The 27,568-nt window shown below is 45.0% G+C and overlaps 1 pseudogene; it reads left to right on the top strand.

Annotated features, from left to right (window-relative positions):
* The window catches only part of LOC141091171 (galactose-3-O-sulfotransferase 2-like), a 132,943-nt pseudogene that overhangs the window by 22,516 nt on the left and 82,859 nt on the right, over positions 1 to 27,568 (top strand).

The following is a 27,568-nucleotide window of genomic DNA, read 5'->3' as shown; positions in this document are numbered from 1 at the left end:
AATTCTAAATCTCCCCTGTCCTATAGACACCTTGTACCTTGTTTTACATTACTATATAGTTTGTTGGATTTTGTCTACATTTCTACCAAAAATGAGGAAGGCTGGTGGAAGAGGCCGTGGAATTGGGCGGGGGTTGGCAGCTGGTAATGATGGTGTTGGTGGTGGATCTGATGGTAGTGGCAAGAGCAAAATAGGACCGAATGCAGGAGGTGCTGACCCTGCGTCATCGTCTGTCTACATAAGGCCTCGAACGCTTAGTTTTCTAGGAGTTGGCAAACCGCTTTTAAAGGCAGAGCATCAGGAAAAAGTTTTGTCTTACATTGCTGACTCAGCCTCCAGCTCTATCGCCTCCTCTTCTTCAGTTGTAAAAAGTAAAAGCACGGAGTCGTCATTGGAGGCTCATGTTCATGAACCACACCTTTCCTTGTGTCCTTCACCCCAACCAAGATTGAAGGATGACGCAGGCCATACTACTGATTACTCCATGGAGCTGTTTTCACATACCATGCCTGGATTATCAAGTCAAATGGTGAATTACCCAGGCCAAGATGAATCTGACATGGAGTGCACTGATGCACAGCCGCTGATGGATGATTCTGCTGGTACATTCACTCAGAGCACTACATTGTCCTCGCAGTGTACAGAGCCAGATTTTGACCCTGATGAGACTCAGGTGCCCCTTCCCACACACTATACCACCATACACGGTGACACAGAGAAAGGTGCACATGACATAGAAGAGGAGGTGATGGATGACCCAGTTGTTGACCCAGATTGGCATCCATTGGGGGAAGAGGGTGCTGCTTCCAATAGCTCAGATGAGGAGCATCCACAGCAGACATCGACATCGCAACAGCTGTTATCTGGCAGGCCCGGAGCACTCCAAAGACAGGTTCCAAACATCAAAAGAGTTGCTGGACAGCTTGTCCAGAGGGTAAAAAGATCACAGCGTGCTAGGCCGCAAAATGTCTGCCAAAGTAGGAAGAGTGCAGTGTGGCACTTTTTTGAACAAAATCCTCATGATCAGGCCAAGGTTATCTGTAAGAAGTGCGCAAAGACCTTTAGCCGAGGGAAAAATCTGAAAAATTTGAATACCAGTTGAATGCTTAGACATTTAACCAGCATGCACTTGCAAGCGTGGACACAACACCAAACCTCAAGTGCCACATGTGCAACTGATCACAACGAAGGTAGTCAGCAACGCTACATTGTTTCCCCCACTGTAAGCCCACCGGTTAGCACAGCAGCAAATGTTGAGGTGTCGTTGCAAGGCCACAGCAGTCAGGGAATCCCACTGTTATATCAACGAAAGACTGATTCTAGGCCATCAGAAAGAACACCAATTCCATCACCATCATCAACCCTCTCTCAGTCCGCCCTGTCCACCGCTACTTCCACCATATGCAGCTCTCAAGTCCAGCTCACCCTCCCAGACACTATGAGTAGGTCAAGAAAGTACTCAGTCTCTCATCCGCGTACACTGGGTTTGAACGCCCACATTGCCAAACTAATCTCGTTTGAGATGATGCCCTTTCGGTTGGTGGAAAGCACAGCTTTCCACGAACTCATGGCCTATGCAGTACCACGCTATGACCTACCCAGTCGCCACTTCTTCTCTCGCAAAGCCATCCCAGCCCTCCACCATCATGTGAAAGACCGCATTGTCCATGCACTCAAGCAGTCAGTGAGCGGAAAGGTGCACCTCACAACTGATGCATGGTCCAGTCGGCATGGCCAGGGCCGTTACGTGTCCATCACTGCGCACTGGGTTAATGTGGTGGATGCAGGGTCCACAGGGGACAGCGGTGGTGGGACAGTGCTGCCTAGCCCACGGTATAGGAAACAGTTGGCTGTAGGCGTTCCACCCTCCTCCTCCTCCTCCTCCTCCTCCAGAAGCGAAAGCTCGTCCACAGAGCGCAGTCGTACGAGCACTCCATCTGCAGCTGCCACTGTTGCACACGATGTGTCCCCCTATCGAGCAGCTAGTGGAAAGCGTCAGCAGGCTGTGTTGCAGATGATGTGTTTGGGCGACAGACACACCGCCGAGGTGCTGGCCGAGTACTTGAAGTGACAAACTGAGTCATGGCTGGGCAGTGTACATCTTGAGGCAGGCAAGGTAGTTAGTGATAACGGGCGTAATTTTGTGGCAGCCATAGCCCTTTCAAAACTCAGCCACATACCTTGCTTGGCTCACACCTTGAACCTGGTGGTGCAGTGCTTCCTCAAAAATTATCCGGAGTTAACAGCCCTGCTCCAGAAGGTGCGAAGACTGTGCGCGCACATCCGCCGGTCGCCTGTACACTCCGTTCGTATGCAGAAGCTGCAGCGATTGCTCCACCTTCCCAACCACCGCCTCATTATCGACATTGCAACAAGGTGGAACTCCACCCTGCACATGGTGGAGCGGCTGTGCGAGCAGAGGCAGGCCATAATGCATTTGTGGGAGGATACACGGCCAGGCACTTTGAGAGCAGACATGGAGTTGACAGGCGTGCAGTGGTCGAAGCTGAAAGACCTTTGTAAAGTCCTTCAGTGTTTTGAGGAATGCACACGGCTGGTAAGCGCAGACGACGCCATCCTAAGCATGAGCATTCCACTTATGCGTCTGCTCATGCAAACTTTGACGCACCTTAAGGAGCAGGCGTCTGCAGCCAATGTTGATGAGGAGGAAGAGGAGGAGGGAATCCTTGATGACATTCAGCCATTGTCTGCTCAGGGACCTCTCCTGGACGAGGTGGAGGAAGAAGAGGAGGAGGATGATGGGGATGATTACTTAGGGGAGGAGGATGCATCTCGTGGGGCAAGTGAAAATGTTGGCGTGGCAAGGTCTGGTACAGGGTTTGTGCGTGACTGGAGGGATGTGGATTTGCCAGAAAGTGCTCCTCCACCCAGCACTCGCAGTGCATCATTGACACCGGGAACATTGGCCCACATGTCAGATTATGCCTTGCAGATCCTAAAAAGGGACCCCCGCATTGCCAAAATGATGAACGATGACGACTACTGGTTGGCCAGCATCCTGGATCCACGCTATAAAGGCAAATTACAAAACATCATGCCACAGGAGAACCTTGACCTAATATTGGCTAATAAACAAGCAACTCTGGTAAATCGGTTGCTTGAGGCATTCCCAGCACACAGCAGCGGTGATGGTTCTCACACGAGCCGTACGGGCCGGGGGGCAGCTTGGCAGAGGTGTTTGTGGTGCACACAGCAGAAGTGGCGTTGGAGACAGGGGTTTCATGACAATGTTGTGGACTGATTTTTCAAATACCGCTCACACAACTGGTAATACTGCATCGATGGAAAGTGACAGGAGACAGCAGTTTTCAACTATGGTTACAAACTACTTTTCCTCCCATATCGATGTTCTCCCACACAGGTCATTCCCCTTTGACTATTGGGCCGCTAAACTGGACACCTGGCCTGAATTGGCCCAATATGCCTTACAGGAGCTCGCTTGCCCAGCTGCAAGTGTGCTATCGGAAAGAGTCTTCAGTGCAGCTGGATCAATCCTGACAGAAAAAAGGACCCGTCTGTCAACCCAAAATCTGGATGATCTAACCTTCATTAAAATGAACCACGCATGGGTTTCCAATGATTTTGTCCCACCTTCCCCTGATGACACATAGGGTGACAGAAAAATGGCTTGCTTTGGTCCACCTCTTCCTGGTACTTCACCTATTTCGCCTTTTGCATCAGCTGAATGTCCAACATCAACATATGCCACTTTCTAAAACTCCCTAACTGTGCTGCCTCCCCCCCCATGGCCGGGGTCACCACCTAGCGCACGACACCGTGCGAGTGCCGTTGCCCTGGACAGGTGGGTAGGCCGACTCTTGGGCGCGGGCACTGGCACAGGGTCCCTCATAGTGCAATCAAGTGTCTCTGACGGTGGTGGTGCACACCCGCCGTCAGACACACCGCTGTACTATGAGGGGCCCAGTGCCAGTACCGACGCCCACGAGTTGGCCCCCCTTGCTTGGGCAGGGCCCCAGCATTTGCAATCTTTACCTCTCCCTGCTCCTCCGCTGTGTAATCTGGGCCGTCAAATCCATACTGTGCCTGACACCGTCTGAGCCTGCCTCCTGAGACATATATTTTGAATGTGTACGCTATCCATACATGTTATCCGGGGATACGGTACCCTTTCTAACCTTTGTGCAATCACGTGCAATCCATACTGGGCCTAACACCGTCTGAGCCTGCCTCCTGAGACATATATTTTGAATGTGTACGCTATCCATACATGTTATCTAGGGATACGGTACCCTTTCTAACCTTTGTGCAATCACGTGCAATCCATACTGTGCCTGACACCGTCTGAGCCTGCCTCCTGAGACATATATTTTGAATGTGTACGCTATCCATACATGTTATCTGGGGATACGGTACCCTTTCTAACCTTTGTGCAATCACGTGCAATCCATACTGGGCCTAACACCATCTGAGCCTGCCTCCTGAGACATATATTTTGAATATGTACGCTATCCATACATGTTATCTGGGGATACGGTACCCTTTCTAACCTTTGTGCAATCACGTGCAATCCATACTGTGCCTGACACCGTCTGAGCCTGCCTCCTGAGACATATATTTTGAATGTGTACGCTATCCATACATGTTATCCGGGGATACGGTACCCTTTCTAACCTTTGTGCAATCACGTGCAATCCATACTGGGCCTAACACCGTCTGAGCCTGCCTCCTGAGACATATATTTTGAATGTGTACGCTATCCATACATGTTATCCGAGGATACGGTACCCTTTCTAACCTTTGTGCAATCACGTGCAATCCATACTGTGCCTGACACCGTCTGAGCCTGCCTCCTGAGTCATATATTTTGAATGTGTACGCTATCCATACATGTTATCCGGGGATACGGTACCCTTTCTAACCTTTGTGCAATCACGTGCAATCCATACTGGGCCTAACACCGTCTGAGCCTGCCTCCTGAGACATATATTTTGAATGTGTACGCTATCCATACATGTTATCCGGGGATACGGTACCCTTTCTAACCTTTGTGCAATCACGTGCAATCCATACTGTGCCTGACACCGTCTGAGCCTGCCTCCTGAGACATATATTTTGAATGTGTACGCTATCCATACATGTTATCCGGGGATATGGCACCCTTTCTAACCTTTGTGCAATCACGTGCAATCCATACTGGGCCTAACACCGTCTGAGCCTGCCTCCTGAGACATATTTTGAATGTGTACGCTATCCATACATGTTATCCGGGGATACGGTACCCTTTCTAACCTTTGTGCAATCACGTGCAATCCATACTGGGCGTGAGAACGGCTGACGAGCTGTTAAGCAAGCTATAGCACCTGTCCAGACAAGTACAGGGATTCCCTAGCGAGGAGACTTATTTGATTGTTTTCAATGTTGGGACAGCAATTTTTGGGGAGCACTATACTCTGGAGAATGATAGATGGGGCCCACCATACACTGGAACATTCCAAAGGTGGACATCAGACACTGGAGCTGCATTTACAGGGCCCATTATACACTAGAGCATTAGAAATGGGGCCCATTATGTTTGGAGCATTATTTGGGCCCATAAGACAGTGGAGCTTCATCCATGGGGACCAACATATACTGTAGCATTATGTGGAGCTCATCATATACTGTTTCAAACATTATATGGGACCAATGATTCTGTATGGAGAAATAGATGGGCCTCGTCATGAGATGTAAAAAGTGAGGTATTTTTCATTGGACTATACCGCTATTTATCTGCCGTATCGGAGCATGATGAGTTGTGGTATGTGTTAAAGGGGCGCTCTTTCGCCCAGGGCACATGAAAACCTGCAGCCAGCCCTCCCCCCCACAACTTTAGCCAAATAACCCCCATTTTTCAGTGCGTAACTTATATTATGAAGTTAATTAAGGTTGACAAGCTTAAGTAAGAAGAATTGATGCTTTTGGCATTCAAATGGGCACTGTAGGTGTGTTTCCTGTCCTCTTCTCACTGCCGACTTTTATTCCCCATTGACTTACATTGGGTTTCGTGTTTCGGGACGACCCCGACTTTTCCCTATAATCGGACGATCTTGCTCGACCCGACTTTTGGAAAAGTCGGGTTTCACGAAACGAAACGCGACCCTAAAAACCCAAAAGTCGCTGAACTCTACTCTTGATTATATTCCAGAGGTTTTCAATGGGGTTCAGATTTGGAGATTGGTCTGTCCTTGACAGGGATTTGATGTGGTGGTCCTTCATCCACACATTGATTGACCTAGCTGTGTGGCATGGCGCATTGTCCTGCTGGAAAAAACAGTCCTCAGAGTTGGGGAACATTGCCTGAGCAGAAGGAATCAACTGTTTTTCCAGGATAACCTTGTATGCGGCTTGATTCATACGTCCTTCGCAAAGATTAACCTGCCCAATTCCAGCTTTGCTGAAGCAGCCCCAGATCATCACTGATCCTCCACCAATTTTCACAGTGGGTGCAAGACACTGTGGCTTGTACGCCTCTCCATGTCTTTGTCTAACCATTAGGTGACCAGGTATTGGGCAAAGCTGAATATTAGACTCATCAGGGAAGATTACCTTACTCCAGTCCTCTATGGTCCAATTCTTATGGTCTTTAGCAAACTTTAGCCTGGCTCTCCTTTGCTTCTCATCAATGAAAGGCATTTTTTCTAGCTCTACATGACTTGAGCCCTGCCTCTAGGAGCCTGTTACGAACTGTTCTTGCCATGCACTTCACGCCAACTGGCATTTGCCATTCCTTTAGTAGGTCACTTGATGTCATCATTCGGTTGCTGAGTGAATTTCGAATAAGATGATGTTCATGCCAGTCAGTGGAGAGTCATTTTCGCCCTCTGCCGGTCTGTAGCTTTGTTGTCCCCAATGTCTGCTGCTTGACTTTATTGTAATGGACTGTTGTCTTAGAAATTTTAAGGATGGAGGCAACATGATGCTCATTGTATCCCTCTGCTAGTAAAGCCAGAATAAGCCCTTCTTTTCCTCACTCAAGACTTTTCTTTTCAACTCCTTTGGCATGGTTAAAAGTTATTTTTCCATTCCTAATACTTTTGGGATATTACTAGCACTTGTTTTGCCATCCAGCTTGTCCTATTGCAAGAGGATTGTGAACACCACAGCAGGGTTTTTTTTATACTTTCCTTTGTTAAATAAGATTTGGTTCTGATCACCTAATCAGAAGCACATTAAGTAGAATGAGGTGTACTCTGGTTGGAATTCAACTGACACTGGAATGGAATGGCTGTTAGACATGTAGAGAAGCTGATTTTTATAAAACTGTGCAACAGTCTCTTAATTTTTGCCAAAGCTATATATAGTATTGGACTGCAAAGTCCTAATCCCTGACTAAAGACTGTATTCAGCCACTCTACCTGCTCCTGAAACTCTCTTTCTCCTTACCTGGGCTAAAAGCAGATTGTATCTGATAAAAACAGCAAAGCACAAGATTAGCCCTTAGAAGGGCTGTTAGTATGATGGTTCAGTGTCACGTGGACCCGTCCTGTGTGACACAACCCGTAGGCCGGTAACTCAGACAACAAGACACGGCATGTATAACTGTCCTGTGTGACACGGCCCACAGGCCGGTACTAAAACAACAAGACACGGGGAAAGGGGCAACAGTTACAACGGTGGGCCCTGCGATAGGGAACGGGGACGTGGAGACCTGCCACACTCCCCTGAGTCAGTGTCCCTCCACTCCTAACGATCCCTAGGCCGCTTCTGCAGCGGGCGCCGATCAGGATACCTGTCATCCTAGCACACCCTACACCTATCCCTTGCTAGGGAGCTGGGTGGTGCAGGCACTGGCCCCACCGCTGTACTAATACACACCAGGGAAAAATACAAACAGGGGAAACACAGAAAGACTTATCTCACTCTGCTGCGGACACCGGGCAGCCAGAGTTCAACACCAGTTTCAGCAGTGGCTCCAACCTTCAAGCCAGCTGCTAACTTCACCAGGTTTCTGCAGTGGCTTCACATCTCAGCCAGCTGCTCCCTTCACTGTGGTTGGAATCCCAAAAAGACGCTATCACCAACAGTGATTTCAACACCTGACACTCTTTTATAGCAGAGCAGGAGCAATCACACCTGCTTTATAATCACATGCACTAAACTAAAGAAACCAGAGCGCAATGATCCTAACGGCCACCAGGGGCAAAAGGCAAAGCAAAGAAAACATCAAATGCAATGACCCTAACGGCCACCGGGGGGCAAAAACTATCTTTAAGCACCACAGCTTAAGGGAAAAAAAAGGTTACTAGTGCATTTTATCTGTCATGATCCAGCATGGATCATGACATTCAGCTTCAGCACCAGTATCCAGACAACAGAACTCTGATTCGTTAAGCTGTGCACACACATGCCTCGACAAGTACTTTCTCCCTGCAATAACAACTGTCACAGAGCTGTGCAATGGCATCAGTATGCCAAGCTTGGCATCACCTGTCCTTTTTGTAACCCCTGATGATTCCACACGGCCAGCCAATCACAGTAATTCCACTACCAAGATGGCTATGACTTTAAAATGATATGCAGGCAATCCCTGCATGCTTATTGGCTGTGTAACAGGTGCCAAACATGCGGGCCGAGGATTCGAGTTTAAAATCGAGCACTGGTTAATGCTCGCCAAGTAATATCCGAGCACCAAGATACTCGAGTGACATCTGATTATCAACAAACACATTCACTCATCCCTAATAATGATCCTAAACACACATCAAATTCCACAATAGACTACGTCAAAGGGCACAAGCTGAAGGTTTTACAATGGCCCTCATAGTCCGCTGATCTGAACATCATTGAAAATCAGTGGCTAGACCTCAAAATAGCAGTGCATGCAAGACGATCCAGGAATCTCACAGAACTGGAAGAATTTTCCAAGGAAGAATGGATGAAAAATCCCTCAAATAAGAGTGAAAAGACTCTAGGCTGGTTACAAACAGCATTTACAAGCTGTGATAATAACAAAAAGGATGCTACTAGGTACTAACCATACATGGTGCCCATACTTTGCATCAACCCATTTTCCTTTCTGTTATTTTTAAAATGTAAAAGATGAAAAATATTTTTTTGCCTAAAATACAAAGGAAATTTGTCATCTTTAACTTTAGGTCTTTTACAGATCATTTCAGCTTCAACTTGTTTAACTATTCACAATAACAGTAATATTTACCAAGGGCACCCAAACTTTTACATGCCACTGTACATATCTCATAAATCTATATAATAGCTTGCACAAAACACATTGCTTCTACATCCTCTGATGTATAGAAACTGATAGTCTAACTAAGAATAATTTATTGCAATAGCTTATATGGAAGATAAATAAATAGACTACGACAGGGCCGCCATCAGGGCATTACTGCCCTGACTGGCGTATGGGCCCGGTGGGCAGAGGGGGCCCGCATTGGGCCCTGTCTCATCTGCTCACCTGGGTCCCTACCGGCACGGTAAACCTCCGGGCCCTTAGCGGCGCTGCGCTGCGGCAGCTGAACGCTATTGACATGCGGGCCCCTCGGCCCGCATGTCAATAGTTAACAGCCGCCAGTCAATCGGAGGCTGGCAGCTGACGTCAGCCGCAGTGAGCCCGTCGCCGGCATCTGACGTCACTGTCAGTCGCCTGCGAGTGCGCGCTTCAGCAGCGTGGACTGGAGGGAGCCTCGCCCGCTGCTAGAGCGCGGCCAGGTAAGGAAGAACTTTTTTTTTTTAATTGAAAGCGGCGATTGCAGACATAATGGGGGCAGAATGCTGGACATGATGGAGCAGATTGCTGGACATGATGGGGCAGAATGCTGGACATGATGGGGCAGAATGCTGGACATGATGGGGGCAGATTGCTTGACATGATGGGGCAGAATGCTGGACATGATGGGGCAGAATGCTGGACATGATGGGGCAGAATGCTGGACATGATGGGGGCAGATTGCTGGACATGATGGGGCAGAATGCTGGACATGATGGGGCAGAATGCTGGACATGATGGGGCACAATGCTGGACACAATGGGGCAGAATGCTGGACATGAGGAGGCAGAATGCTGGACATAATGGGGGCAGAATGCTGGACATGATGGGGCAGATTGCTGGACATGATGGTAGAATGCTGGACATGATGGGGCAGATTGCTGGACATGATGGGGCAGATTGCTGGACATGATTGGGCAGAATGCTGGACATGATGGGGGCAGATTGCTGGACATGATGAGGCAGAATGCTGGACATAATGGGGGCAGAATGCTGGACATGATGGGGCAGATTGCTGGACATGATGGCAGAATGCTGGACATGATGGGGGCAGAATGCTGGACATGATGGGGCAGATTGCTGGACATGATGGCAGAATGCTGGACATGATGGGGGCAGAATGCTGGACATGATGGGGCAGATTGCTGGACATGATGGGGCAGATTGCTGGACATGATGGCAGAATGCTGGACATGATGGGGGCAGAATGCTGGACATGATGGGGCAGATTGCTGGACATGATGGCAGAATGCTGGACATGATGGGGGCAGATTGCTGGACATGATGGGGGCAGATTGCTGGACATGATGGGGCAGAATGCTGGACATAATGGGGGCAGAATGCTGGACATAATGGGGGCAGATTTCTGGACATGATGGGGCAGATTGCTGGACATGAGGGGGGCAGAATGCTGGACATGATGGGGCAGATTGCTGGACATGATGGAGGCAGAATGCTGGACATGATGGGGCAGAATGCAGACATGGGGGCAGAAAGCAAGACATGATGGGGGCAGAATGTGACAGTGAGACACAGGAGGTGGCAGAATGTGAGACACTGGGGCAGAATGTGACAGTAAGACACAGGAGGGGGCAGAATGTGGCAGTAAGACACAGGAAGGGGCAGAATGTGAGACACAGGAGGGTGCAGGATCATGGGGCAGGATGGATACGATGGAGACAGATGGGGAGATCATATGGGGCATAATGGATACTCATGAGGGCGGGATGGGAAAACATATGACTGAAGCCAGGAATGAGACACACGGGAGCCAGGATGGGGAATATTATTACCATAGGGGCTAATTAAGGGATATTATTACTGCAGTGATGTCTTTATTTTATTTTTTGAGTATACTGTTTTAAATGGGGGGATGGTCCTGTTACTGTGTAGAGTGACACTATGTCAACTTTTTTTCTTTTTGTGATGTAATGTAGAAGTTGGGAAAAAAATAAGTAATGTGTTCTGCTCTAGATAACTGTGTTATTTCCTGCAGAGATGAGTCCTGGCTGGAAGGCATGATGGCGGTCTGTGCTGGATGAAAGATGAAAAGCAAAGATGAAGGACTTCACCTAGATACATGACTGGTGAGTTAGTGTGTTACCTATACACTGACACTATATACTGTATACTATATACAGAGGTCCTGTGTATAAAGTCACCAGTGATCACTGTATTACCTGTACATTATATACAGAGTTCCTGTGTATAATGTCATTGATCACTGTATTACCTGTACACAGACACTGCATACTAAGTACAGATCTCCTGTGTATAATGGTACTTATGGTGATGGTATTGTTTTTTTTATTACTGATCAGCATTGTAGTATTCAGACTATGTGGTGGTAATATGTGGTCTGGACAAGGTGTTGTGGTATTTGTCCCTTGTATGTGCTATTATTTGATCACTGTGGTGGTAATATGTGGTCTGGTCATGGTGCGGTGGTATTTGTTCCTTGTATGTGATATTATTCGGTCACTATGGTAGTAATATGTGGTCTGGTCATGGTGTGGCGGTATTTGTTCCTTGTATGTGGTATTATAGGTCGCTATGTGGTGGTAATATGTGGTCTGGACATGGTTCGATGGTATTTGTCCCTTGTATGTGATATTATTGGTCATTTTAAAAATTGAAAAATAAATAAAAATATACTGTACCTAAACTGTATTGCATATTTTAACAAATATTTAATAGGTTACAGTAGAGTAGGGCTCGGCCAAAAGTGTCTACAGTGTTGTGATGGCGGCTTAAAAAATCTTTTGGCCAAAACAAAAGCTGCCGGCTATATGTGTGATCTGGTGATGGGAACTGTTAGGCTGTATGCCCACGTAGTGATTTTTAAGCGTTTTTGCCGCGATTTTCGGCGCGAAAACGCAGCGAAAACGTTTAAAAATCGTGCACAGAACGCCCCCCATGCATTCCTATGGCATTCCGCACATGCTGTGCTAATGCTGCGCTTTTTTCCGCGGCGGAATCGCATCGCGGAAAAAATCGCAGCATGCTCATTCTTTTGTGCGGAATCGCAAAGAATTGCCGCGATTCCGCACCCATAGGAATGCATGAGAATCGCTTACTTCCCGCATGTGGCTATGCCCACCATGCGGGAAGTTAAGCGTCTCATGTGCGGTTGGTACCCACGGTGTGGAGGAGAGGAGACTGTCCTCCAGGCCCTGGGTACCATACCCCTGTAAAAAAAAGAATAAAAAATAAAAAATCGGGGTATATTTACCTTCCGGCGTCCCGCGCTGCATTCCCGGCCTAAGAGTTCCCAGTAATGCCTTGCGGCACAGTCCAGTGATGACGAAGTCTCGCGTGACTCTAGCGGTCTCGCGAGATCGCTATAGCAACGCGAGACTACGTCATCACAGGTCTTGCAAGGCATTACTGGGAACGCTGTGGCCCGGGAATGCAGCGCGGGACGCCGGAAGGTAAATATACTCCGAATTTTATATTTTTTTAGCATTTTAACATTCTATCTTTTACTATTGAAGCCGCATAGGCGGCCTCAATAGTAAAAACCTGGTCACACTTGTCAAACACTATGTTTGACGAGTGTGACCAACCTGTCAATCACTTTCCAAGCGATGTTTCAAATCGCTTGGAAAGTGCTTGAATATCGCGCACGAAAATCGCGGCAAAATCGCGATCATAATCGCGGTAAAATCGCGCGGGGAAAAAAAGCGCGATTTCTGTGAAGGAGTCCGGTTTTTGGTGTGCGTTTTAACACGCACCGTGGGCACATAGCCTTAATGTGTGATTGGTGAGAATTGGAGTTTTTCCAAGAGACCGGTGGGACTGTGGACAGTTTGAGGAGTGGAGGCGGGGCTGGGGTGGAGCCTGGGCGGAGTCTAAAGGGGGCCCCGAAAATTTTGCCAGTATGGGGTCCTGAAATTCCTAGTGGCAGCCCTGGACTAACATCCTTGGTGAGACCTACAGCCCTACAGTCATCAGCATGAAGTGCAGCCATGGGTTCTTCTAAGCAGCTGATGTCCCACAGTCCCTCCCCCACAAAGAAGGATGTCCCTCACCTCATCCGCAGGATATGATGTCCCACAGTCCATCCACACACTATTATGGACCTAACCCCTAACCTGACGGTCTGAAATGTGTCTGTCCAGCACCTTCCCCAACAGGGGCTGTGACTACTATGCGGTGCACCATTCTTTTTAATATTATTTGAATAAAGTTTCAAAATTTTATATTGGAATGCCAAAGATTGATTCACTCACTCTTTCTGCTATCAATTTACCCCTATCACAGTATGATACCACTCAGAATTATGTCCCCACAGCCCACCACATAGTATGATGCCCGCTAGACTCACCACTCAATACAATGTAAAATCATCATACTGTCTGATGGCCTTCACAGGCCTATACACAAAGTGAAGCCCCCCACATAGTATAATTTCCCTAAAGTCACTCTACACAGTGTAATATCTCCAACGCTCTTCTATGCAGTATGATGCCATCACACAACATGATGTCTACATAGCTCCCCCACATATTATGATGAACCCAAAACCTCAAATACAGTATAATGTTACCACAGTCTCTCAAACAGTCTTATACATCCGCAGCCCTCTCACACAGTATGAGGCACCCCACCCCCATAAAATAATAAGATCCCCTATAACCTTGGACAGACAATATGAGGTTTCCCCCCTCAAATACTGTATTACAATAAAAAAATACATATTTATCCTTGTATGAATGGCAGGCTGCTCTGGTTTGTGAAGTGTGTGTATTGAGGCTTCATGCAGCAGGCTTAATCAATTGATGCGATTGTGCCTGCTGGGTTAACCCCTTAATGTCCAATGACGGACACAGTCCGTCATCAGACATTTCCCCTGCTTTGATGAGGGCTCCGGCGCTGAGCCCGCATCAAAGCTGGGACATGTCAGCTGTTATGAACAGCTGACATGTGCCCGCAATAGGTGCGAGCGGAATCGCCGTCCGCCCGCGCCTATTAACTAGTTAAATGCCGCTGTCAAAGCTGACAGTGTGCATTTAAATAGCATTTCCGGCCGCCGGGCCGGAAATGACGTCACTGCCGACCCCCGTCACGTGATCGGGGGTCGGCGTCATGTTGCCTGGACAACCATGTTGCCTGGTTGTTCCAGGCATATGGCTTTCAGCGCCACCCGGTGGTCGGCGCTGAAAACACAGCAGTAAAATCTGCCACATATGGGCGATCTGCTCATCGCCCATATGTAGCAGAGCCGATCGGGTTGCGCAAGCTTCTAGCCTCCTATGGAGGCTATTGAAGCATGCCAAAAGTAAAAAAAAAAAAATGTTTAAAAATAAAAAAAATTAAAAAAACCTAAAAGTTCAAATCACCCCCCTTTCGCCCCAATCAAAATAAAACCGTAAAAAAAAATCCCACATACACATATTAGGTATCGCCGCGTTCAGAATCGCCCGATCTATCAATAAAAAAAAAGCATTAACCCGATCGCTAAACGGCGTAGCGAGAAAAAAATTAAAAACGCCAGAATTACGTTTTTTTGGTCACGAAGACATTGCATTAAAATGCAATAACGGGCGATCAAAAGAATGTATCTGCACAAAATTGGTATCATTAAAAACGTCAGTCCGGCACGGAAAAAATAAGCCCTCACCCGACCCCAGATCATGAAAAATGGAGACGCTACGGGTCTCGGAAAATTGCGCAAAATTTTTTTTTTTTTGTTTAGCAAACTTTAGAATTTTCTTTCATCACTTAGATAAAAGAGGACATAGACATGTTTGGTGTCTATGAACTCGTAATGACCTGGAGAATCATAGTGGCAGGTGATTTTTAGCATCTAGTGAACCTAACAAAAAAGCCAAGCAAAAAACAAGTGTGGGATTGCACTTTTTTTGCAATTTCACCGCACTTGGAATTTTTTTCCCGTTTTCGAGTACACGATATGGTAAAACAAATGATGTCATTTAAAAGTACAACTCGTCCTGCAAAAAATAAGCCCTCACATGGCCATATAAACGGAAAAATAAAAAAGTTATGACTCTGGAAAGAAGGGGAGGGAAAAATGAAAATGTAAAACCAAAAATACCCCTGGTCATTAAGGGGTTAAGATTCAGATGTGCAGGCTGAATTGTGGAGAAGACAGCGAATGGCCCTATTCTACAATGGTGCTCAAAGGCTTCTGCATAAAGGCGCTGGGTTGGGGAATAGCAGTACCGTTTAGCACCGAACTCCTTGGCAGTATGTCACTGTTTCCAGACTTTTGGCTGTTCTCACCCTGGTGACAGGAACAGCTAGAGGCCTGAATGTGGCAGTGTGCTGCATTGAAGCTTAGTCTAAAGAATACAGAGTAAGATACTCAGAGAAAACTTGTTATAAATGTGTGATAAAATGGGCTTAATACATTTTGGATTGTCTTTCAGATATGTCTGCAGCAACATTCAGTGCTTGAAAATTTCCGGAGTCCTTTTACTAATTACACTAATGTTGTTTTTGGCCTTACAAGTACTGAAAACCAGTGAATTTGAAAGGTGAGAGACAAGTGTATAATATTAACATATACAAATTGCCTCTTCAGAGAGGAAGAGGACTTGAACTCTATAGCGCCACCTGTTGGTAGTAGCGATCCTACAAGTCACAATCAACCCTTTAACGAGTCTTGCAATATGACTTAGGATAAAAACCAAATCAGAATCTCAATTTGCAGACACGGTGTTTGGGGCTGTTGGCCCTCGTCAGTGCAAAGTATGAGAACTGATTTGGCTAGGTGAGAGGCTCTGGACTGAGGTCTAAGGGGTAAGGTTTCTCCTTGTGGAGAGTGACATACCAGTTCTGGATTGTCAAGGTAAGGAGGCTTATTCGCCATGCAATGCTCCTCTGGGAAAATAATATGCAAATTACCTCTTCAGAGAGGAAGAGGACTTGAATATTAGCATAAATATCTATCACTAACAGAAAAGAATGATTGATACACATTTGTTCTTATTAGTAGAAAAGCTTTAGGGTGTGATTGCTAGTAGAGTTGAGCGAATTTGTTTTGGTTCCCTCTTATTCGGCAAGCTACAACGCTTTCAATAAGCTTCAGAGTGAACTCAGCTTCCTGGATCATGCTGGCTGATCAGTTGATCGGCGCCACAGCTGCATGTATTGTGGCTGTGTCCCAGTAACAGTACATGTATGGAGAACCTGTTTGTTGGTTTCTCCATGCATGTGCTGTGACAATAATCTCTGGAGGCAGATTCTTCTGCAGATCAGTGTCCGGCCCATAGCCTGGAACATCTAATTTCCATATAACAAAAATGTAGTTTTCTATGGAATAAAACATCAGATCACAGACATCAAGGTACCATTTTATTCAGCTTTCTATGACCTACATGTCCGTATAGATGGATACTGAAATACACAAAAAAATACTCCAAACCTTTGACTCAGACAACTGTGGTAATTCTAGAACTAATACGTGCAAATGAGCGCTGATGCGCAGGGATGCATGCATTTATCAGACCAAAACCAATCCGGGATCCCGGGCGCGTCATCTGGACGGTCCTCCGCGGCCTCCCTCTGCCGCGGTCTCCCCATAAGGATTTTTCCCCGTAAGTGTGTCATAGTGCTGGACACAATATGTTAGCATAATTTTTTATTTATTTGGAATAAAAGTTATTTTTTAGCAACCTTCGCCCATTGCTGGATTTTTCCCTTTTTTGAATACTTGCTTACTGGTGGGTCAATCATCACAAAACTAACAATTATTTATAATAAATGTCTTGCAGCAAAGTAAATGCACAATTTTACAGTATTTTCACTTTTTTAATGAAACACGCTTTATTTGGTTCAGGATAGTCATGGCAATGCTTCTCCACACATTGCGGAATAAACTGTTTCTGGTCCTCTTGAGTGCTCATTGATGAATTGAATGTATTCATGAGTGCAATGGAGCATTTGATGGCATCATTCAGGATTTTTAATCAGGCAACTTTTGAAGAAGGATCCATGTAATTTGCATTAGTGTAATACAGATAAGGATCTTAATGAAGAAAATGTTGGTCAATTTCCAGTGCAACAAACATTTTTTTCTTGTTGGACAACATAAAGTGATGAAGCCTCTTGTGTGACACAATGTCTTTGGCAAGCTCCACAGTGGGGTTGGAACCTCACTGTCAAAAAAAGCTAGACCCACCATAATCTCACTGAGGTACCACAGGTGTTGGAAGTTTTTATTGATGCCTCCCTCAGCAAGAGGTGTGTTGATTCCTTTGTATGCTATGAGTTCTTGCAGTAAAGACAAGTCTTTTTGCAGCAATGTGGCCAGGATCTGTCAGAGGTACAAAGCCTTCAAGTGTAAGCGGACAGTAAAAGTGCAAAATTGGAGGGAGAGTTTTTAACTGTCAAATTTAAACAAAAAAAATGATGAAACATGTAGATGACTTTGGCCATCCATCAGGCCTGATGATAGGCCCTTGGAGTATTGATGTGTATGTCTGGGTTTTCTGGCGAGCCAAGGGACAGGAGTGCCAGTGTTATCAATTCCTTGTAATAATTTCTTGGATGGCATTGTTGGTGCAAAATTCAACTAGACACTCCTTAATTGGGCCTAGCTCAGTTGAAACTATGTTATCTTCCATTCCAGCCAAAAACTTGGCTTTATCAAGTTGATTCCAGACAGCCAAACAACTCTCAAACAACTTTATATTTGGACCTGTTGATGCCGGCCACAATTTATCAAACAAGTTTGCAATAATGAGCTCATGAACATGTGACCTACACCGCAAACTCAGTAGCTCTTTCTGCAGTTTCTGTTGCAAGAAGACGCATGCACCAACCTTTGTACAAGTGTTACTACTTGTCGTGTTGAATTCCATAAACTTTACCGAAGAGCTGCCAATCCTGGAGAACCTCAAATACAACCTTAACTTGTTCTGCTTCTGTGCTGTTAGGCATCTCTGAGACCATCAAATCTTCTCAGTTCCTTCTCCTGACAGTAGTACTGTCAGTAACTCAGCAGTTGTGGGTCTGGCATGCAAACCTTTTCCCGGCCCAGTGTACAGCCAGTAGACCACTGCTATCGAAGGAAGCTTTGATCGCATTTGCTGCAATCTTTCGATGCCAGTGATGAACCTGTCTGATAGATTCCCTATTCAATGTGAGACTGTCTAAATCATGGCCAAGAGACTGAGAAGCAGTAGCAAGCAGGTAGGTCACTTTTCTTTTACTGGTATTAGTTTTGTCTAGAACTTTCAGAGTCACAATGTTGACAGATCTTTCCAACTTACATTTCATGGGACTAACATGCCCTTCGCCCTCATCACTATCATTATCCGAAGCGCCGTTGTCGCTGCAACTGCTACTACTACTGCAAAGTTCAGTTGATGCTGTCTACTGCTGAACCCGCTCAGTTTCCTTTTTTCTTGCAATTCTCTCATAAATTTTCTTTCCTTGTCCTTGGCCAGCATTTTGTCTAATGGTCCCATGCTTCCACGAAGATCTTTTTCTCTTTTAGTAAGCAAGAAGTCACTGTCTTCCTGAAGTTTTATAAGTTTTACGGCATCAGCATGAGCAACATCAAAACATATCAAGTTTATTAACAAATTCCTTCTCACTGGATTCTTGTGTTTTGGTTCACCATTTAGCATTCTTCTTGATACTACTGTATTCCATTGACCAAACAGACTCTTCACCTTACTGATCAGGGGATATTGGTGCCTTGTTGGGTTTCACGATTTTTCCCAGAACAGAAGTACTTTGTTGACTGCAATGGTAGCCCTGGTACATGTTGGCTGCAATTCTGTACAGTGTAGGAAAGAAAATCTGTCCAACATTTGCTGTTTCTTTGGCAGTTCAGAAGCGGTAATACTTCCTGTTGTCCCTCCAATTAACCACATTTCTCTAACACTGCAATTTGAAGACGTAATTTTTTCTGACAACAGTGAGTAAACCTGTGGGAGGCCCAAATAGTGAACATAAAATCACATTTCATTATTTAATGTTGCTGCTAGGGATGAGCAAATCCCTGTGTATTCGGCTGCACACCTTCTCCTTCGCCATTAGCAACCTATGCTAATGACTGATAGAGACGCTATAGCGGCAAAGTTTGTTGATTGGTTGCCCTGCACTCAGCCTTTCAACAAACTTTATTGTCCAATACAAAAGCCGGGACAGTGAATGGAGTGCTAGTGCGCGCTACTGTGCATGCTCACCCTCCCTTCCATTCACTTCCAGTGCGATCTGGACAGCAGCCAAATGCGGCTGAAGCCAAATACAAAGGTCCCGTTACATTTAGCGATGCACCAGCGATCCCGACAACGATGCGACCCGGTCAGGATCGCTGGTGCATCGCTAAATGGTCGCTAGTGAGCTGCCAAACAGGCAGATCTCACCAGCGACGCAGCAGCGGTCGTTACTTACCTGTCAGACACGGCGATGAAGACGTCCTCCCGCCTGCGTCCATGCGTCAGCGCCAGCAGGAAGCCCAGCAGGAAGCCGCCGGCGAGAAATGGCCAAGGACATTCTCACGCGATCAGCTTTTGTGCAATTTTGGACGCCGGTGCTCAAGAAAGACATTGCTGAACTTGAAAAGGTTCAAAGGAGGGCTACTAAAATGATAAATGGAGTTGGTTCACTACAATACCCAGAAAGGTTATCAAAATTAGGTCTATTTACTCTAGGAAAGAGAAGACTTAGGGGAGACCTAATATATATGTACAAGTATATCAGAGGGCAATACAGAGATCTCTCCAGTGAACTGTTTGTACCAAGGACTGTGACAAGAACAAGGGGGCATTCTCTTCGCAATTTCTGCACCAGCATAGAAGAGGGTTCTTCACGGTAAGAGCAGTGAGGCTCTGGAATTCTCTTCCTGAGGAAGTGGTGATGGCCAACTCACTGAATGAATTTAAGAAAGGAATGGATGCTTTTCTCGTGAGTAACAGTATAGAAGGTTATGAATAGCATAATATTATATGTAGATGGTTGACCCAGCTTAGGGGAAGGAATTTTTTCCCTATGGAGAAAATTGGCTTCTACTCTGTGGGTTTTTTGCCTTCCCCAGGATCAAGAATGCAGAACGGCTGCACTAAAAATAGGCTGAACTAGATGGACATAAGGTCTTCCTTCAGCCTTCAAAACTATGTTACTATGTTACTATGTAAGTGTCACATATAACGATATTGCTATAACGTCACAAAATCGATGACGCTTTAGCGATATTGCTAGCGATATCGCTATGTGTGAAGCCCCCTTGATACTGAATGTTGTCTGTAATCTGGCCAAAGTTTGCTTTGAAACAGGAACTATAAACTCTTAATAATATTAAATATTCTTTACAAATTACAAATAAGTACATTGGAGAGAATTTGGCCCTTATTGCTACTCTATATTAAAACTACCCAAATACTATTTTAACAGTTATTAAGTGTTCAAGAGCTGACATTGAGCCACCTTTTAAACACAACCAAAAGAAACAATTTTTTAACGGATATTACAGATAATTATGTGTAGGTGGAGAGAGTTTGATTTTTTTTTTGCTCTATAGAAAGCCTTGTCACCCTACTGTGGGTGTACCCTGAGGTACTTTTGCACAGGTTGTAGAATTTAATTCTGTACCTGACCCTCTTACTGGGCAGCTATTGCCGGAATTTGAGCCTTCTCTTGAAATTATTAGGGTTTCCCCACACAAATCTCCCTTTGGGGAATGTACACCTCAGCAAACATGTTGATGAAGTGATCAATGAACAGCCAAACTTTCAAGAGTCAGTCAAGGTTGGGATCATCTCGGGGAGGACATTGTGTATTATCATTGTAATGCAAAAAGTTTGTGGATTGTCACAAAACGTTTAAGGGTCAAAGCCATGCGGAAAACACTGGAGTGTTGTATAAGAAAAATCAGCACTTCATTGTTGTTGAAGTTCTGGCTTCTTTAATAAACCCATGTGAAGGACAAAACCCCAAAACATCATAATTTCTACTGCATCTAAAGGGGTCACTTTAGAAAATGGTGGAGTGTGGTTTTGTGTCAAAAATTGCTGCGCGTACAAATTTGTCTCAGACACCATGAGATTTACAAAACCCTCAGAGACAAAGACTTTGAAAAAGTCTATTTCTGTAAGGCCAGTAGTGTCAAATTTGATTCCTGATTGCGCCACAAAATCAGGAATCAGTAGCTCATAAACTTAAAGTGGGGGGGGGGGTGAGATCCATAAGGGGTTAGGAACAGTGGGTGCTGGTTCATTTGTTGTCCTGGGGAATCTGTGTAGCAGATAAGTATCACTTGAGGAAGATAAAAAATAAAGGAAGTGGCATCCTCTCCATCACAATCACTGTCGGAGGCAAGGAAGGCGCATGCCTCCTCCACTGAATACCATGATTGTGATGAGAGGGACATTTTTTCACGCACGCGGTGTTTGTGTGTGTACCAAATTTTTTTCTGGTTTGTGTGTGCATTTGGTGTAAACTTTTTTTATTTAGAATGCTGAAGTGCAGGGCGGTCACAGTATGGTCAGTACAAGTGTCTGTACACTCTGATTGGTGCAATTGACGTAAAGCAACTTATCTGCCTTTTAGGCAGTTTGCGCCAGAGTTGCCATCTCCTGGTCTGTGATTAGGTCTATCTACACCCACAGGTACTACTAAGGACTGCGGAGTCAGGATATCTAGTCTGTACAGGGACCAGCAGGGTGAGTTGCAGTTTTTAGTGTGTATCCTATTTTCCCAAATGATTTGCTGCACAGACATAGCTATACTAGGAGCTGTTAGGAGCATTCAAGGAGCATCATTGCAGAATCTTAGGGTGCCAACCTCTGTGGTCAGGTAGGGACAAACAAGGTCAAAGTAAGGTCTTTACCAGTCTGAACAGGGATCTGTCAGGTTTAGGTATTTGGCCCCCTGGTTTGTACACTACTCCTGTGCATGTGCTTGTGCAGTCATAACAATGTCCATAACAATATTAAGGAGATACTGGGAGTGGTTATTACCAGCCATCATCAGACTGCAAACCATACAGGATCCACACCACTGATGAGACGCAGGCAGTATCACAAATAAACATTTATATCCAGGTACCTTCTAGGTGACATTTTCTCTGGTTCAAGTCATTCTTATGTTTTTTGTCTCCATGTAGTACAGACGGCATGATGTGATTTCACACGCAGATCTCATATCTGCAGACCTCCGTCTTCATCTGCACTTCCTGACATGGTGCCCTTAAAAATTAAAGTATCATTTGTAGTGCAGTGGTAGCACACTTATGCAGTGAGGAGGCAGTGACCCACAAAGTTCCAACACAAAGTCTCTTTAATGTGTTACTTCACAACATTAAATGTCCATTTCACACAGGTGCATAGCATTCATGTTTAGTTCACACAAGTGCATAGCCTTAATGTCCAGTTCACATAAACACAGCACTAAATAGTACACGGCATGTTTCCTTTTGCACAGTCACTAAACACGCTATTCCTCCCTTTGTCCCATTACTGTGGGCGACTGCAGCGCCGTGTCAATGTCTCTTACTCACAGTTTTTCACAAGACATGTCCTCTTTCAATTTACACAGCACACAATATACTTTAGATCGCAGTCACTAAACATGCCAGTCTTCCTCTGACCATTTACCGTGGGCGACTACACCACCGTGTTACTGTCTCTTTACTCACAGCTCACAGTTCTTGATATCCTCCGGATTACAGCCGGGTACCATATCCACCTGTTTGCAGCCGTTAAACAAGCTAGTAATCCATCGGACATTCATCTCCGGTTCACCTCCGGGCACAGGACATCCACCTCTGAGACCAGTTACATGGATGGTAGCACTGCTGTGTACTTTGTGGGTGCCAGGCTATTCAGCTGCCCTGGCTGCTGGCTCCGCTGGTCTGTGTTGCTGCCTCACACAGGTATAGCTCTGCAAAGCCGACTGCTCTGCACAATAGCACACACCAGACTGACACTGATGTTACACCTGACACACCCAAACCCTTTCCTGCAGGGCTTTTAACAAAAGGAACATGTCCCCTTCAGCTACATGGAAACCCCCGCCTGAAATGAAACGGACTGCATGACTACCATTCTGCAGTCTGTTTTACAACACAACATCCCAGTGCAGGTTTTCCCTACATCTGCCTTGGACACAAGCATGTCCAAGGCTAGCACTTATTTTATTTTTAGTCTGCATTGCAGTCACAGCTATGCCTGCGACTGCAATGCCCCCTCGTGACCGCAATACGCCTCCGTGCTTATCCTGGGGAGAACACACAGTGACCCCTACATGTGACACGGGTCACTGCCTCACACATTATACTGCCCCATATCTCCCATGCTGCACCACAAAATACATATTTTCCCCCTCTGTGCTTCTTGCACAAAATATCCCCCTCACTCTGCCCCTCTCCATACTATCCCCATACTACCCCTCTCCAAAATGTTCCCAAACTCACTGCTCCTCTCCATAATGCCCCTACACTAACCCTCTCAATAATGTCCCTCTCACACTGCCCCTCTCCACAATATCTCCCCCACCCAGCCGCTCTTCATAATATCCCCTCCACACAGCCTCTTTCCATAACATCACACATACACAGACCATCTCCTTAATGTTCCCTCGCACTTCCCCTCTCCATAATGTCCTCCTAAAACTGCACCTTTCCATAATGTCTCCCCCACACTGCTTCTCTGATCTGATCTGATTTGGCTTGGCTTGGTGAGAGGCTTAAGACTGGGATCTAAGGGATATCATTTCTCATCACAGTCTTCAGACTCTCACCTAGCCAAGTCAGATCTCATACTTTGCACTGACGAAGGGCAATACACTGGAACACTGTGTTTGCACATTGAGATTCTGTCTTGGCTTTTATCCCAAGTCATATGACAAGGTTCTTTTAATGTTCGATATTTACTTTTAGGATTGCTACTTACTATAGGTGGCACTAGATTTCAAGTCATCTTCCATTCTGAAAAGGCAATTTTCATATTTAATATCCTAGAGGAGCATGCATGACATATATGTCTTCTCACTTTGACATGCCAAGTCTGGCTTGTCACTCATGACAAGCAATGTTACCCCTAAGAGAAGTGTGGAATGTTACATTGTATCACAATGTAACTACCATTTTTAACTGCTTCAGGATAAATCCTGTTAAAGTTTAATTTTCAAATTAATGTCTTGCAAAATAATAGATATTTTACTAGGAGAAAAAAAGTGGACTAGTAGGCAGTTCAAACAATTAGATTGGTGCCTTTTTGTGCATAAGGCCGTGATCACACACGCGAGAAACACGGCAGGGACTCGCATGTTAATACCCGGCACTGCCACCGGAACTCGGGAGTGGAGCCTGCGGCTGCATCTATTGCTGTGCGGCCGCACGCTCTGATCCGAGTGCCGGCGGCAGTGCCGGGTATTAGCATGCATTACTCGGCCGTGTTTCTCGCATGTGTGATCCCGGCCTAAATTAGAGATCCACCATGTCTATAGTCTGTACATAGTCTTATCATTTTAAAAAGGAGCAAATAGCTGATCAAGATGTATATGATGTATGTGTGTGGTTGTCTTCCCTTTCTTCACTGAAAGATTTATTGTGTGTTAAGCATAGGACATTACTGTTTATGTCCCAGGAAACCATTTTTACTTCCCTGTTGCTCTAAGAGTAATAATAATAATAATAATAATAATAATAATTTTTATTTATTTAGCACCAACATATTCTGCAGCACTTTACAATTAAATTGGTTTCACATGGCTAATAATCATAATAGATCTGTCTCTGTATAAATGGCCAATCTTAAAAAATAAACAATTCTGAAAAATAATAGTAAAACCTCAAACTGAAGCACAATATCACATTTCAGGGGACATTGTTTCTCTTTGTGGAGAACAATGCAAATTATGTCTCACTTAACACCTTTACCCCCAAGGGTGGTTTGCACGTTCATGACCGGGCCAATTTTTACAATTCTGACTACTGTCCCTTTATGAGGTAATAACTCTGGAACGCTTCCATGGATCCTGGTGATTCTGACATTGTTTTCTCATGACTAGTGTTGAGCATTCCGATACCGCAAGTATCGGGTATCGGCCGATACTTGCTGTATCGGAATTCCGATACCGACATCCGATATTTTTTCAATATCGGGCATCGGAATCGGAAGTTCAAAGTTGATTGACAGCCGAAATGACGTCATCATGATGCGCGGTGTGTGCGCATCATGATGCGCCGTAATTTCGGGCCTTCCGGGGGTCTCTGCCGGCCTGCTGGGGGGCTGTGCCGGCCTGCCAGGGGGCTGTGTGGACTGCCCGGGGTCTGTACCGGCCTGCCGGGGGGCTGTGCCGGCCTGCCGGTGGTCTGTGCACCCTGTGGGGGTCTGTACCGGCCTGCCGGGGGGCTGTGCTGATGTCCGGGGGTCTGTGCAGGCATCGTCCGATGGGACTACAAGTCCCATCAGGCGATGCCTGCTACCATGACAGTGATTGACACATTAGCCAATGATGGGACAGTAGTAGTCCCATCATCCGGCTAATGTGTTAAATGTTTAAAAAAAAAAAAAAAAAACTACATACATACTACATGCATGCTACATACATACTACATGCTACATACATACCACATATATACTACATGCATGCTACATACATACTACATGCTACATACATACTACATATATACTACATGCATGCTACATACATACTACATACATACTACATGCATGCTACATACATACTACATGCTACATACATGCTACATACATACTACATACATACTACATGCATGCTACATACATACTACATGCTACATACATACTACATATATACTACATGCATGCTACATACATACTACATACATACTACATGCATGCTACATACATACTACATGCTACATACATGCTACATACATACTACATGCATGCTACATACATACTACATGCTACATACATACTACATGCTACATACATACTACATACATACTACATGCATGCTACATACATACTACATGCTACATACATACCACATATATACTACATACATACTACATGCATGCTACATACTACATGCTACATACATACCACATATATACTACATACATACTACATGCATGCTACATACATACTACATGCTACATACATACTACATGCTACATACATATTACATACATACTACATGCATGCTACATACATACTACATGCTACATATATACTACATGCATGCTACATACATGCTACATGCTACATACATACTACATACATACTACATGCATGCTACATACATGCTACATGCTACATACATACTACATACATACTACATGCTACATACATACTACATACATACTACATATATGCATCATACATACTACATGCTACATACATACTACATACTACATATATGCATCATACATACTACATGCTACATACATACTACATACATACTACATATATACTACATGCATGCTACATACATACTGCATGCATGCTACATACATACTACATGCATGCTACATACATACTACATGCATGCTACATACATACTACATGCTACATACATACTACATACATAGTACATGCATGCTACATACATACTACATGCTACATATATACTACATACATACTACATATATACTACATGCATGCTACATACATACTACATGCTACATACATACTACATACATACTACATGCATGCTACATACATACTACATGCTACATATATACTACATACATACTACATATATACTACATGCATGCTACATACATACTACATGCTACATACATACTACATACATACTACATGCATGCTACATACATACTACATACATACTACATGCATGCTACATACATACTACATGCTACATACATACTACATATATACTACATGCATGCTACATACATACTACATGCTACATGCATGCTACATACATACTACATGCATGCTACATACATACTACATGCTACATACATACTACATACATACTACATGCATGCTACATACAATACATTCATACAATACATACATAGACATACAGTACATATAACATAGAGTAACATACTTACCAATACTTGTCACATTGTTCCCCGAAGACATTGTCGTCTACGGAATAAATATTAACATAACAAACCACAAAAATACTCACCCATGATCCGAAGCAGTCCACGAGTGTGTCCCACGACGATCTTGGATAGAGAACTGCAGCATCAGCTGATGCTGCCGCTCTCTACGGGCTGCAGGAATCCAATGACGGAAGGTAGGTATCCTTCCGCACTGTATTCCTCCGCCACTTAAAAAAAAAAGTCCCTAGTCTCACTTTATGGTAAAAGCTGTGTGGGAATTTTTGTGGTTTGTTATGTTAATATTTATTCCGTAGACGACAATGGCTTCGGGGAAC

The sequence above is a fragment of the Dendrobates tinctorius genome, unplaced genomic scaffold, assembly GCF_039654945.1.
Source record: "Dendrobates tinctorius isolate UK_male_01 unplaced genomic scaffold, ASM3965494v1 ptg000049l, whole genome shotgun sequence".
NCBI classification, from domain to species: domain Eukaryota; kingdom Metazoa; phylum Chordata; class Amphibia; order Anura; family Dendrobatidae; genus Dendrobates; species Dendrobates tinctorius.
This window is presented reverse-complemented; position numbering and strand designations above follow the sequence as displayed.